The following is a 13,676-nucleotide window of genomic DNA, read 5'->3' as shown; positions in this document are numbered from 1 at the left end:
CTATATGCTGCCTACAAGAAACCCACTTCAGACCAAGGGATACATATAGACTGAAAGTAAAGGGATGGAAAAACATATTCCATGCAAATGGAAGTCAAAAGAAAGCTGGAGTAGCAATACTCATATCAGACAAATTAGACTTGAAAGTAAAGACTATTAAAAGAGACAAGGAAGGACACTACATAATGATCAAGGGATCCATTCAAGAAGAACATATCACAATGGTAAATATCTATGCCCCCAACATAGGAGCACCTCAATACATAAGGCAAATGCTACAGCTATAAAAGGGGACATCGACAGTAACACAAAAAAAGTGGGAGACTTGAACACCCCACTTACATCAATGGACAGATCATCCAAATAGAAAATAAATAAAGACACACAAGCTTTAAATGACACATTAGACCATCTCGACTTCATTGATATTTATAGGACATTCCATCCAAAAACGACAGACTACACTTTCTTCTCAAGTGCACACGGAACATTTTCCAGGATAGATCACATCTTGGGTCACAAATCAAACCTTGGCAAATTCAAGAAAATTGAAATCATATCAAGCATCTTCTCAGACCACAATGCCATGAGACTAGATATCAATTACAGGAAAAAAACTGCAAAAAATACAAACACATGGAGGCTAAACAATTCACTATTAAACAATCAAGAAATCACTAAAGAAATCAAAGAGGAAATCAAAAAATATCTAGAAACAAACGACAATGAAAACACAACAACCCAAAATCTATGGGATGCAGCAAAAGCAGTTCTAAGAGGGAAGTTTATAGCAATACAGTCCTACCTTAAGAAACAAGAAAATTATCGAATAAAAAACCTAACCTTACACCTAAAACAATTAGAAAAAGAAGAACAAAGAAACCCCAAAGTGAGCAGAAGGAAAGAAATCATAAAGATCAGAGCAGAAATAAATGAAAAAGAAAGGAAGGAAGCAGTAGCAAAAATAAATAAAACTAAAAGCTGGTTCTTTGAGAAGATTAACAAAATTGATAAACCATTAGCCAGACTCATCAAGAAAAAAAGGGAGAAGATGCAAATCAACAGAATTAGAAATGAAAAAGGAGAAGTAACAACGGACACCTCAGAAATACAAAAGATCATGAGGGACTACTACAAGCAACTATATGCCAATCAATTGGATAACCTGGAAGAAATGGATACATTCTTAGAAAAATACAATCTTCCAAGACTGAACCAGGAAGAAATAGAAACTATGAACAGACCAATCACAAGCACTGAAATTGAGACTGTGATTAAAAATCTCCCAACACACAAAAGCCCAGGACCAGACGGATTCATGGGCGAATTCTATCAAACATTTAAAGAAGAGCTAACACCTATCCTTCTCAAACTCTTCCAAAATATTGCAGAAGGCGGAACGCTCCCAAACTCATTCTACGAGGCCACCATCACCCTGATACCAAAACCAGGCAAAGATGTCACAAAAAAAGCAAATTACAGACCAGTATCACTGATGAATATAGATGCAAAAATCCTCAACAAAATACTAGCTAACAGAATCCAACAGCACATTAAAAAAATCATACACCATGATCAAGTGGGGTTTATCCCTGGGATGCAAGGATTCTTCAATATATGCAAATCAATCAACGTGATACATCATATCAACAAATTGAAGGATAAAAACCATATGATCATCTCAACAGATGCAGAAAAAGCTTTTGACAGAGTTCAACATCCATTTATGATAAAAGCTCTCCAGAAAATGGGCATAGAAGGAAATTACCTCAACACAATAAAAGTCATATATGAGAAACCAAAAGCCAACATCATTCTCAATGCAGAAAAACTGAAAGAATTCCCTCTAAGAACAGGAACAAGACAAGGGTGTCCACTCTCACCATTATTATTCAACATAGTTTTGAAAGTTTTAGCCACAGCAATCAGAGAAGAAAAAGAAATAAAAGGAATCCAAATTGGAAAAGAAGAAGTAAAATTGTCACTCTTTGCAGATGACATGATATTATATATAGAAAACCCTAAAGACTCTACCAGAAAACTGCTAGCACTAATTGATGAATTTAGTAAAGTAGCAGCATACAAAATTAATGCACAGAAATCTCTTGCATTCCTATACACTAACAACGGAAGAGCAGAAAGAGAAATTAAGGAAATTCTCCCATTTACCATTGCAACAAAAAGAATAAAATACCTAGGAATAAACCTGCCTAAGGAGGCAAAAGATCTGTATGCAGAAAACTTTAAGACACTGATGAAAGAAATCAAAGACGACACAAACAGATGGAGGGATATACCATGTTCCTGGATTGGAAGAATCAACATCGTGAAAATGACTGTACTACCCAAAGCAATTTACAGATTCAATGCAATCCCGATCAAATTACCAATGGCATTTTTCACAGAACTAGAGCAAGAAATCTTACGATTTGTATGGAAACGCAAAAGACCCCGAATAGCCAAAGCAATCTTGAGAAGGAAAAATGGAGTTGGAGGAATTAGGCTTCCTGACTTCAAACTATACTACAAGGCCATAGTGATCAAGACAGTATGGCACTGGCATAAAAATAGAAAGGAAGACCAATGGAATAGAACAGAGAACTCAGAAGTAAGCCCAAACACATATGGGCACCTTATCTTTAACAAAGGAGGCACGAATATACAATGGAAAAAAGACAGCCTCTTCAATAAGTGGTGCTGGGAAAATTGGACAGCTACATGTAAAAGAATGAAATTAGAACACTTCCTAACATCATACACAAAAATAAACTCCAAATGGATTAAAGACCTACATGTAAGGCCAGACACTATAAAACTCCTAGAGGAAAACATAGGCAGAACACTCTATGACATCCATCAAAGCAAGATCCTTTTTGACCCACCTCCTAGAATCATGGAAATAAAATCAAGAATAAACAAATGGGACCTCATGAAACTTAAAAGCTTTTGCACAGCGAAGGAAACCATAAACAAGACTAGAAGGCAACCCTCAGAATGGGAAAAAATAGTTGCCAACGAAACAACAGACAAAGGATTAACCTCCAAAATATACAAGCAGCTCATGCAGCTTAATACCAAAAAAGCAAATAACCCAATCCACAAATGGGCGGAAGACCTAAATAGACATTTCTCCAAAGAAGACATACAGATGGCCAACAAACACATGAAAAGATGCTCAACATCACTCATCATCAGAGAAATGCAAGTCAAAGCCACAATGAGGTATCACCTCACACCAATCAGAATGGCCATCATCACAAAATCTGGAAACAACAAATGTTGGAGAGGGTGTGGAGAAAAGGGAACACTCCTGCACTGTTGGTGGGAATGTAAGTTGGTACAGCCACTATGGAAAACAATTTGGAGGTTCCTTCAAAAACTACAAATAGAACTACGATATGATCCAGTAATCCCACTGCTGGGCATATACCCAAAGAAAACCATAATCCCAAAAGAAACTTGTACCATAATGTTTATTGCAGCACTATTTACAATAGCCAGGACATGGAAGCAAACTAAATGCCCATCAACAAATGAATGGATAAAGAAGATGTGGCATATATATACAATGGAATATTACTCAGCTATAAAAAGGGATGAGATGGAGCTATATGTCATGAGGTGGATAGAACTACAGTCTGTCATACAGAGTGAAGTAAGTCAGAAAGAGAAAGACAAATATTGTATGCTAACTCACATATACGGAATCTAAAAGTGGTACTGATGAACTCAGTGACAAGAACAAGGACACAGATACAGAGAATGGACTGGAGAACTCGAGGTTTGGGGGGGCGGGGGGTGAAGGGGAAGCTGATACGAAGCAAGAGAGTAGCACAGACATATATATACTACCAACTGTAAAATAGATAGACAGTGGGAAGTTGTTGTATAACAAAGGGAGTTCACCTCGAGGATGGAAGATGCCTTAGAGGACTGGGACGGGGACGGTGGGGGGGACTCGAGGGAGGGTGGGGGGGGAGTCGAAGGAGGGAGGGACTATGGGAATATGTGTATAAAAACAGATGATTGAACTTGGTGTACCCCCAAAAAATAATAAATTAATTTTAAAAAATGCTATTGAATTGGGTATGGAAGAGACAACTGGAAAATAGTTAACATCTACTGAATGCTGACTATGTGCCAGGCACTACATTAAGCCTTTATATAAAATATCGATTTGATCCTCACTATAGCTGTCTGAAATGAGTGTTAAGAAACTGAGGCACGAAGAAGCTAACAACTTGCTGGAGTTAGGAAGTGGTGCAGCCAGGATTTGAACTCAGACAATCTGGCTTGGGAGATTGTGCTCTTAACCATTATGCTATCATGTAAAAACCTGAAAAAAAACCATAATCATGGAGTCTGTGCTGAGGTTGTTTTACAAGAAATATTTAAGTTTCTTGTTCTACTTTAAAGAAGCTGAAGCTGAAATTGAAATCCACAGACAATTCAACGTGGGTGTGGTCACTCAAGAATCAGACTCCACACTTACCAGAATGCCTTGGTCCTCTACCTGAAAATTAGCAAGTGCGTTTATATGTTCTAAATTAGAGTAAGATGTTGAAAACATACGGAGTACTTTTTATGATTTCCTACTTTAACTGATTTTGATTAATCATCCTACCAGCCATGATGAATGAGTAGGACTTCTCTGTTTTAGAATTTAAAATTTCGGGGATGGGATAGCAGTGGATGAAGAATCAGTCATGCCTCTAAAACACGGAGCTGAATATAACACTCTCTTGTTTAAAAACCATTGATTTCCACCACCTTCTCCCACTCCCTGCTGGGAAAAAAGCCAAAGTTACAAACAGAATCCTGCTCATCTTTACAATCTTATCTTTAGCCAATCCACTTACTCGTATTTCTAGTGATTTGCCAATTACTTCATGCCCATTCATGCTTCTGTATCTTTACATGTGCCATTCGCCTTGCCTGGAATTCTCTTTGCGACCTCCTCCGATGAGAGAAATCTTACTCATCATTATTCTTCACTCATTCATTTATTCAACACGATTCTGCACGTCTATTTGTGTGAATAATGAACTCATATATACAATAATATAATTACATGTCTTCATTGAAATGTTATAAGCTGTTCTTTTCCTTCAAGGCTTTTATTGCAATTTACTGTTTTCTATTTCTTTTTGTGTCCATTTGGTTTTTTGGGGTTTTTTTAGAATGTTTATTGAGATACAATCGACATGCAATAAATCTTCATTTGTTTAAAGTTTGAGGGAAGCAGGAGAGGAGAAAGGAAGAGGGGAAAGGAAAGCAGACACGGGCTGTTTCGAAAGTTGCAGGAAAAGGCAAACGATTGGGAAAACTCTGAGGAGTTAACTTTGGAGCAGATCTGAAGGGTAGTGGGATTAACGGGGCAAAGTGGGCTGAAGGCAGGGGTGGGTAAGGGCAAAGAGGTGGGTGGGAGGACAAGTGCTCTGGAGAAAGGGAACAGCAGGTGCCAAGACCCAGAGGCAAAAGGAGGGGGGACATGTTTGAGATGCTGAAAGAAGGCTGGGGGACTTCCCTGGTGGCACAGTGGTTAAGAATCTGCCTGCCAATGCAGGGGACATGGGCTCAATCCCTGATCTGGGAAGATCCCACATGCTGCAAAGCAACTAAGCCCGTGCACCACAACTACTGAGCCTGTGCTCTAGAGCCTGCGAACGACAACTACTGAGCCCACGTGCTGCAACTATTGAAGCCTGCGTGCCTAGAGCCCGTGCTCTGCAATGAAGAGTAGCCCCCACTTGCCACAACTACAGAAAGGCTACACACAGCAGAGACCCAACACATCCAAAAAAAAAAAAAAAAAATGAAGAAGAAGAAGACTGGGGTGGCAGAGCATCAGAGCGTAAGGGAGATTGCAGGGAGGTGGGGTCAGAGCCCTCAAGGCGCTACTGGCTGTGCTACTGCAACTTCGATCTTTATCAGAAACGCACAGAGAAGCCATTGGTGAAAGCAAGGGAATACCATTTTCAGGTTTGTGATTGATTGGGGCTGTGGCAAGTGTCATTCTTCTCTTAAGCTTTCCTTGGTCCCAGGTGGGGTTAATGCTTTCTTTCTCCCATGTGCTCCTACCAAAATTCAGAAGCTTCTTGAAGGCAGGGACTTGGTGTGTTTCATTCACTACAGCATCCCCAGTGCCTAAAATAGCACCCAGCACTTAGTAGGTTATGTAAATAATGCAACGTTATGATGTCATTTTTCACGCTACACTGTTTTCTTACATTGGACTCAACTCCACAGGCTTTTCCGTGCTCTCCGAAGTAAATGGCCTTTCTTGTAAAGAGGGAACTGAAGTCTTCCTTAATGTGCCACTGAAGCTATGAACAAAAATCACATAATCTGAAGGGATAAGACATTTGTCCTGCCACCTGATTTTTTTCCTTCTCCTACAACATGTAGTAACCATACCTCATTATAAGAGCACTGGACAAAAAAGTTCCACAACTTCTGCAGTGGAAAGAGCTTCATTCTCTCCTAAATTAAATACCTCCAGAGATTAATGGTAGTTGTCTTGACCTGGGTTACCCAATAGCCTTTACTTGTTCTTTCCCTCTGAAGGTCTTAGGGGCTTTCTCCAAATCAAGAGAGTCCTTATTCTTATTCTGGGAATATGACACTTGAGCAATATTGTCACTAGACTCACAGGATCCCAAGGCTAGAAAGGTTCTTCAGGGTCATTTAATTTGCCCTCACCCCACTCCAAAGCTGAGACCCCCTCAGGAACATTCCTTTTCATCACTTGGCTCTCTGGCTTCAGGGTGTCCCTAGACGAGCTCAGGTCAACCGGGACAGGTGGCACGTGCTGGAGCTGGAGAACTCAGCGTCATCCGTGACCTTCACTAGGTTTCCATGTTTATTCCAAAGAGTCTGTGCTATAGTCACAGCTTTCTGATTAGTTGATTCTCTGTCTCTGTTGCGAACTCCTTCCCTTACCCCAGAATGTTAAGTTCACTTTATAGGATTCTTTTCCCCTTTCAACCTATTCGTTTTCCCATATTGTTTTCAATGTTTTCACCATCTTCAGTTCACTCATTTACAGTTCTAACAAACCTCTATTTCTTGCAACCAACTTAAAATATCAAGCTCTTTCATTAACTAAACAAGTATTTTTGGATGCCTATCACATTTTCCATCCCACAAATTTCTCTTTCCTTTTACAGTACCATGAACCCCCCCAAGACTCTTACAGCAGCCTCAATGCAGGCCCCACCTCCAGCCTCTTTCCTTTTCCCAAACCCCAACCCATCCCAACAATCACCAGGTCAGATCATTCCCCTTTTCCAAAGCCCATAATGGCTTATCTCTTTACTCAAATTGAACCTTGGAACCATAGGCTTTCAGGATCTGCATTAGTGGTTCCTGGCCCACCTCCACTATCCTATTGTCCTCAAGGTCAGTTCTCTCTGTAGGCTGCCATGACATCACGATGTTACTTTAAGGTATTATAGGGTACCATGCATCACTCCCCTTTTAGGCATCATTTTGTTTCCATTTCTTTTCTTCCTCTTCTTTTGCTCTCTTTTTCTTTCTACCCCATTCTCCTTCCCTACCTCCTATGACCCCCATGGGTGTCTCTCAATTCAAGTCTTGTCACTGAGGTGTCCTCCCTGGCATCTTATGTTTGAGGCATGCCCTTGCTAAAGTGAATCAGTGTGAGAATACCAAACTCATATTCTAAAAAGAGATTTGACAGGAGCAAAAGGAAGAACAAAGCAAACAGAAATCCAGTAAACAGAGAGTGATAGGAAAATGATTTGGCAATTTCTTATAAAGTCAAACAAATACTTAACATGTGACCTAGAAATCCCACTCATAGGTATTTACTCAAGAAAAATAAAAACTTATGTTCACACAAAAACCTATTTGGAAATGTTTATAGTGGCTTTGTTCATAATCACCCCAAACTGGAAACAACCCAAATATCCTTCAACTAACTGGTGAACAGATAACTGTAGTACAACCATATGATGGAATACTACTCAGAAATAAAAAGGAATAAACTACTAAAACAGGAATATGATGCCAGAAACTGGGGATCAAAGGAAAGGCTGACTGCAAAGGAGAATGAGGGAATTTCTGAGGATGGCAGAATTCTTCTGTATCCTGATTGTATTGGTGGTTACATGGCTGTACTGATTTGTCAGAACTCATAGAACTGTACACTATAAAGGGTGAATTTGACCATATGTAAATTATACCTCAATAAATCTGACTTTAAAATAGATAAACCCACTCGAGGGGGGGGAGTCAAGGAAGGGAGGGAATACAGGGATATGTGTATAAAAACAGATGATTGAACCTGATGTACCCCCCCCAAAAAAATAAAATAAAATTAAATTAAATTTAAAAAAAAAATAGATAAACCCTTAGCAACCCAAATAAGAATAAAAAAGAAAACATACGGCCAAATAATAACAAAAATAAAAGAAGGGGTTTAATTTTTGACACAAAGAAAATCTAAAAATTGTAATTTAAGGATAATTTTTCACTTAAAAAATAAAAATCTACCTGAAATTACATGACTTTCTAGGTAAATACAAATGTACAAATTGACTCAAGAGGAGATATAAAACCTGAGTAGGCCAATTACCATAGAGGAAATTGAAATGGTAGGCAAAGATATACCATTCCAAACATCAGTTCCAAATAATTTACAGATCAGTTTTACCCTCAAAACATAAATAATTCCTATGTTATTTATGTTAGTACAGAGGAAATATGGAAAACTTATAACTCATTCTGCTAGATGAGCAGTTCTCAAAGTGTGGTCTAGGATCCCTGAAGATCCCTGGAGCCCTTTCTGGGAGTCCATAAGGCAAAACTATTTTGATAACAATACTAAGATGTTTTCACTTTTTCACTCCCATTTTCTCCTACATGGGTACAGTGAAGTTTTCTAGAGACTGATGGAATGCCACATGATTATGTCATTGCTCTGGCAACTAATTAAACGTATGCTCATACATTCTTGTGTTTTAAATTTTTCTCCATTTAAATTCTAATATTGACAGGAAACTCACATAAACAAAAGTTCTTTGAGGATCCTCAATAATTTTTAAGAGTACAAATGATTCCTGAGACCAGAAAGTTTGAGAACCATTGTACTAAACTGATATTACTCCAACAGGAAAAACAAAGGAGAAAACTACCACTTTACTTAAGAACGTCAATGCAAGTATCTTAAACTTAATTGTTCTTGAAAGAACAATTTTCATGATTAAATAAGATTTATCCAGACATGTAAGGGATGATTCTGTATTAGGAAGTCTATTAATTCAATCAAATACAATCCATTACATGAATAGATTAAAGGAAAAAAATTTCATGATCACCACACAAAATGATACTTTAAAAAGTGATATGGGACTTCCTAGGTAGCGCAGTGGTTAAGAATCCGCCGGCCAACACAGGGGACACAGGTTTGATCCCTGCTCCAAGAAGATCCCATATGCTGTGGAGCAACTAAGCCCGTGCGCCACAACTACTGAAGCCCATGCTCTGCAATAAGGGAAGCCATGGAAATGAGGAGCCCACACAGCACAATGAAGAGCAGCCCCTGCTCGCTGCAACTAGAGAAAGCCTGTGTGCAGCAACAAAGACCCAATGCAGCCAATAAATAAATAAATAATTTTTAAAAAGTGATATATTTTGGGACTTCCCTGGTGGTCCAGTGGCTAAGATTCGGAGCTCCCAATGCAGGGGGCCTGGGTTCAATATCTTGTCAGAGAACTAGATTCCACATACTACAACTAAAGATTCTGCACATGGCAATGAAGATCTCGGGTGCCACAACTAAGACTCAGGGCAGCCTAAATAAATACATAATTTTAAGTGACATATTTTAATGTCCATTCCTGATTTTTAAGAAGTGAGGAAGCAAACAAACAAAGACAAAATAAAAATTTTTAAACTCTTAGCAAGCCAGTAATAAAACTTCTTTAATTTGATAAAGGGCATTCATTATTCCCATAAAAGTCAGGAACAAGACAAAGATGCCTGTTTCATTACTGTCACTGCAACTACTAAACACGGCACTGGAGGTCTTATTTGGTGCAATAAGACAAGAAAAAGAAATGGGAGTATTATAAAGTATTACAAAGGTAAACAAAAATATCACAATTTACATGTGATTTAATTTTCAACTTAGAAAGTCTAAGAATTAACTGTAAAAATTCAAAACTAACATTAGATTTTAGTAAAAGCTTGACAGGAGATCAACAACAACAATTACTCCTTTTCCTATACACCAGCTACAACCAAAAAGAAAAATGTAATGGAAAATATCTTATTTATAATAGCAAGCAAACTGTAAAATACATGTGACTAAACTCGCCAATATGTTCAAGATTTATATGAAGAAACTGTAAACTTTATTGAAAGACATTAAGAGAAGACAAAAATAAATGAAGAATACATCATGTTCTTGGATAAGAGTCAAATTAAACTATAAATTTAATGAAATTCCAATACAGGATATTTTATGGAACTGGGCAATGTACAAAAGCAGGCAAGAAAATTATGATAAAGAAAAATAATGTGAAGAATAAAAAATGGTAGTATATGTAGTTCTGGCTTCCAGAGGTATAAAACATTCTATAATGCTACAATAATTGAAACAGTGTGGTATTGGTATAAAAATGGACCCAAAAAACCCAGGGAGCAGGATAAAATCCAAAAGCAGACCCATGTACAACCTGACATTTCGTATCAGTTGGAAAAAGGTAGACTAATTGTGTCAAGACAGTCAGAAATTTTCTTAGGAAAAAACTAAAGTTAAAATCCTAATTCACACTATTGACAAAAATTAATTTTAATTGTATTAAGGATCTAACTTGAACAATAAAACTATGAAAGTATTGAGAGAAAAAAGATTAAATGTATAAAATCTCCTGGGAGCGAAACACAAACCCCAGAAGCCATAACAGAAAAGGCTGACAAATTTTACTGCATATGAAAATCCTTTGTATTATGTAAGACAGGGTAAATAAAGACAAGCTATAGACTAAAATATATATGTATATATTTGTAACATATGTAACAGAGAAGGAATTAATATCACAATGTAATGATGCAAGCCTTCAAATCAATAAGAAACAGCTAACAATCTAATAGAGAAACAGGTAAATAACACAGAAAGGCAATTCACAGAAGAAATACAAATGATCAATAAATATATTAAAGCATACTTAAATTCACCAGTAACCACAGAAATGCAAATCTATAAAATATAAGTAAAGCTTTTAAATTCACTAGAGTTGCAAAAATAGAAGGACTGATAATATCCAGTGTTGGTGAGATGTAGGGAAATGAGTATTCTCATTCGCTGTTGGATGGCAGTCTTTTTGGAGGGTAAATGAGAGCACTCTAACAAAAATTTAAATTCTCACATCTTTTAACCCATCACTTCTACTACTAGACACTTACTTGCAGAAATAATTGCATATTTTTGCAAAAAGTTTGCTGTAGCAGTGCTTGTAATAGTAAAAATGCAGAAGCAACTGAAAAGCTTCCAATAGGGAAATAACTAAATAAATCATGGTAGTTACAGAATATAGAATAGCATATAGGGGTTAAAAGAACAAGGTAATTCTATTATGTATTGACATGGAAAAATTTTAAAGATATATCGAGTGAAAAAAGCAAGATTTTTATAGTATGATGCCATTTGTGTAAAAAACTATATCTTTACCATAAAATATACCAATGTACACATGTATAAACAGGGAAAGGTCTGGAAGTGTACATACTAATCTGTAAATGGCATTTACCTTTATGGAGGGGGGTCGGATTAAAGAAGTGGAATAAAAGAGACTTTTACTTTGTAATTAGTATTCTGTAATTTATTGTTATTTTTTATAATGAGCAAGTATTCCTGTTTTACTTGTAAATTTTCAAAATCAGTCAAAGGAAGAAGGAAAAAAACCTCCCACAACATCTACAGTAAAAGGTGATGCAGGCTTAAGTGAGAGCATTGGTTTTGAAAGGTGGAAGAGATATCTCTTCCAGGCCCTTCTTAACACACTTTGTGCATGCATTATCATATCATCTTATCATATCATATCATCATATCATATATCATCTTATATCATATCATCTTATCATATCATATATATCATATATCATCTTATATCATATCATATATCATTTTATCATATCATCTTATCATATCATCACACTTTGTGCATCCATTATCATATCATCTGAAGGCTGCAACTATGTATGTATCTGCCTCCACAAACAGAGACTGCTAAGTTTTCATCTCTGTGTCTTTGGTGCCTAGCAATGTATTTGGTATTCAGCAGATGTTAAGTAAGTATATGTTGAATGAATCATAATCTTAGAGATAATAAAAAGGTAGAACATACAGTTCTTGGTAACTGATTATATGCAAGGGGTGAAGGAGAGGCTTGGAGTGGACATAATATCATTACCAAATAAGGAAAATAGGAAGTTTGGGGGGGAAATTATGACAATAGCTAACATTTAATGATTACTATGTGCAGGTACTGTGTTAGATGCTTTGTACCCATTATCTCATTGAATCATAAGAAAAACCTAATATTTCCCTCACACAAGGAAAGAAGAGTTAGGAGACTTTCCCAAGGTCACTTAGCCATTAAGTACAGGAGTTGAGATTCAAGCCAATATCCCAGACGCCATGCTCTTACCGCTGAGGTTGCACTGCCTCTCCAAAGGGCAAAAGTTAATAAAATCAGTTTTGCTATGTTGTGATTGAGGTGCTCATGGGCTATTCACTGAGGTCAACCGGTCCAGTGGATAGTTGGATATCACAAGTCTGCAGCTTGTAAGAGAGTTCAGGGCTAGAGGTATGGATTAGAAGTTGTCTACGAGAGTGGCATCTGGAAGGTGCCATTCAACAATCATTCAGCAAATATTTATTGAGCTCCCACATAAACTCCAGGCACATGTTACATCAAACACTCGCTTCAAACCCATTTGATTCACAGAATACTTATCATGTGAAAGTACTGGGATCTTGTATTTTTAATTGTTGGTCAATTTCTTTTTTTTCATCTGTAATGATCCCCATTACACTGTAAGTACCTTAAACTACGAAATTTATTTGTATTCATCCTTGTTACAGGGCTCAAAACATGTTTGTTGATTGAATGCTTGAGAAAACATTAAGAAATGAGCAGCCATTCACAAAGACTAGCCTAAGTGTCAGGAAACCAAGTGTAGACGGAGTCTGCATCTCTGTTACAGGCTAAAGCTCTATAAAAGCAGTCACGTCCCAAACCAAATACAAGATTTTTCATCAATGTCATCAAGGTTAATTGTAGGCATCAGAAAGTTGTAACTAGGAGCAGCAGGCTGGCTGCCAGAAGACCCACAGCAGGTGGTACTTCCCTTGGCAAATTTATCAAAGTCCAGAGTCTGGCCCTCAGTCTCACTGGTCTAGAAACTCAACCCTGTCAGAGCTGAGAGAACCCAGGGAGGTTTGTACATGTTCACTAAGTCATACAAAACTGAAGAAGAAAACTAAAGTATCAGTTTATTAACATATGACCAGATATTTGCTTCCACCCTGCTCTCCCTGTAGCCAAGGGATGTGCAAAGCCAGATTCCTGGAAGACTGTGTGGTAAGCCCAGAATCAGCACACAGGGAGTTAGTCACAGGATTAGGGGGTTTAACAGCACCAGGC

General features: G+C 37.5%; 1 protein-coding gene across 3 annotated transcripts in view; it reads right to left on the bottom strand.

The window, feature by feature from the left end:
• The window catches only part of RNF220 (ring finger protein 220), a 231,446-nt gene that overhangs the window by 178,571 nt on the left and 39,199 nt on the right, over window positions 1-13,676 (bottom strand). The window lies entirely within an intron of this gene.

Source organism: Hippopotamus amphibius, chromosome 1 (genome assembly GCF_030028045.1).
Source record: "Hippopotamus amphibius kiboko isolate mHipAmp2 chromosome 1, mHipAmp2.hap2, whole genome shotgun sequence".
Classification (NCBI taxonomy): domain Eukaryota; kingdom Metazoa; phylum Chordata; class Mammalia; order Artiodactyla; family Hippopotamidae; genus Hippopotamus; species Hippopotamus amphibius.
This window is presented reverse-complemented; position numbering and strand designations above follow the sequence as displayed.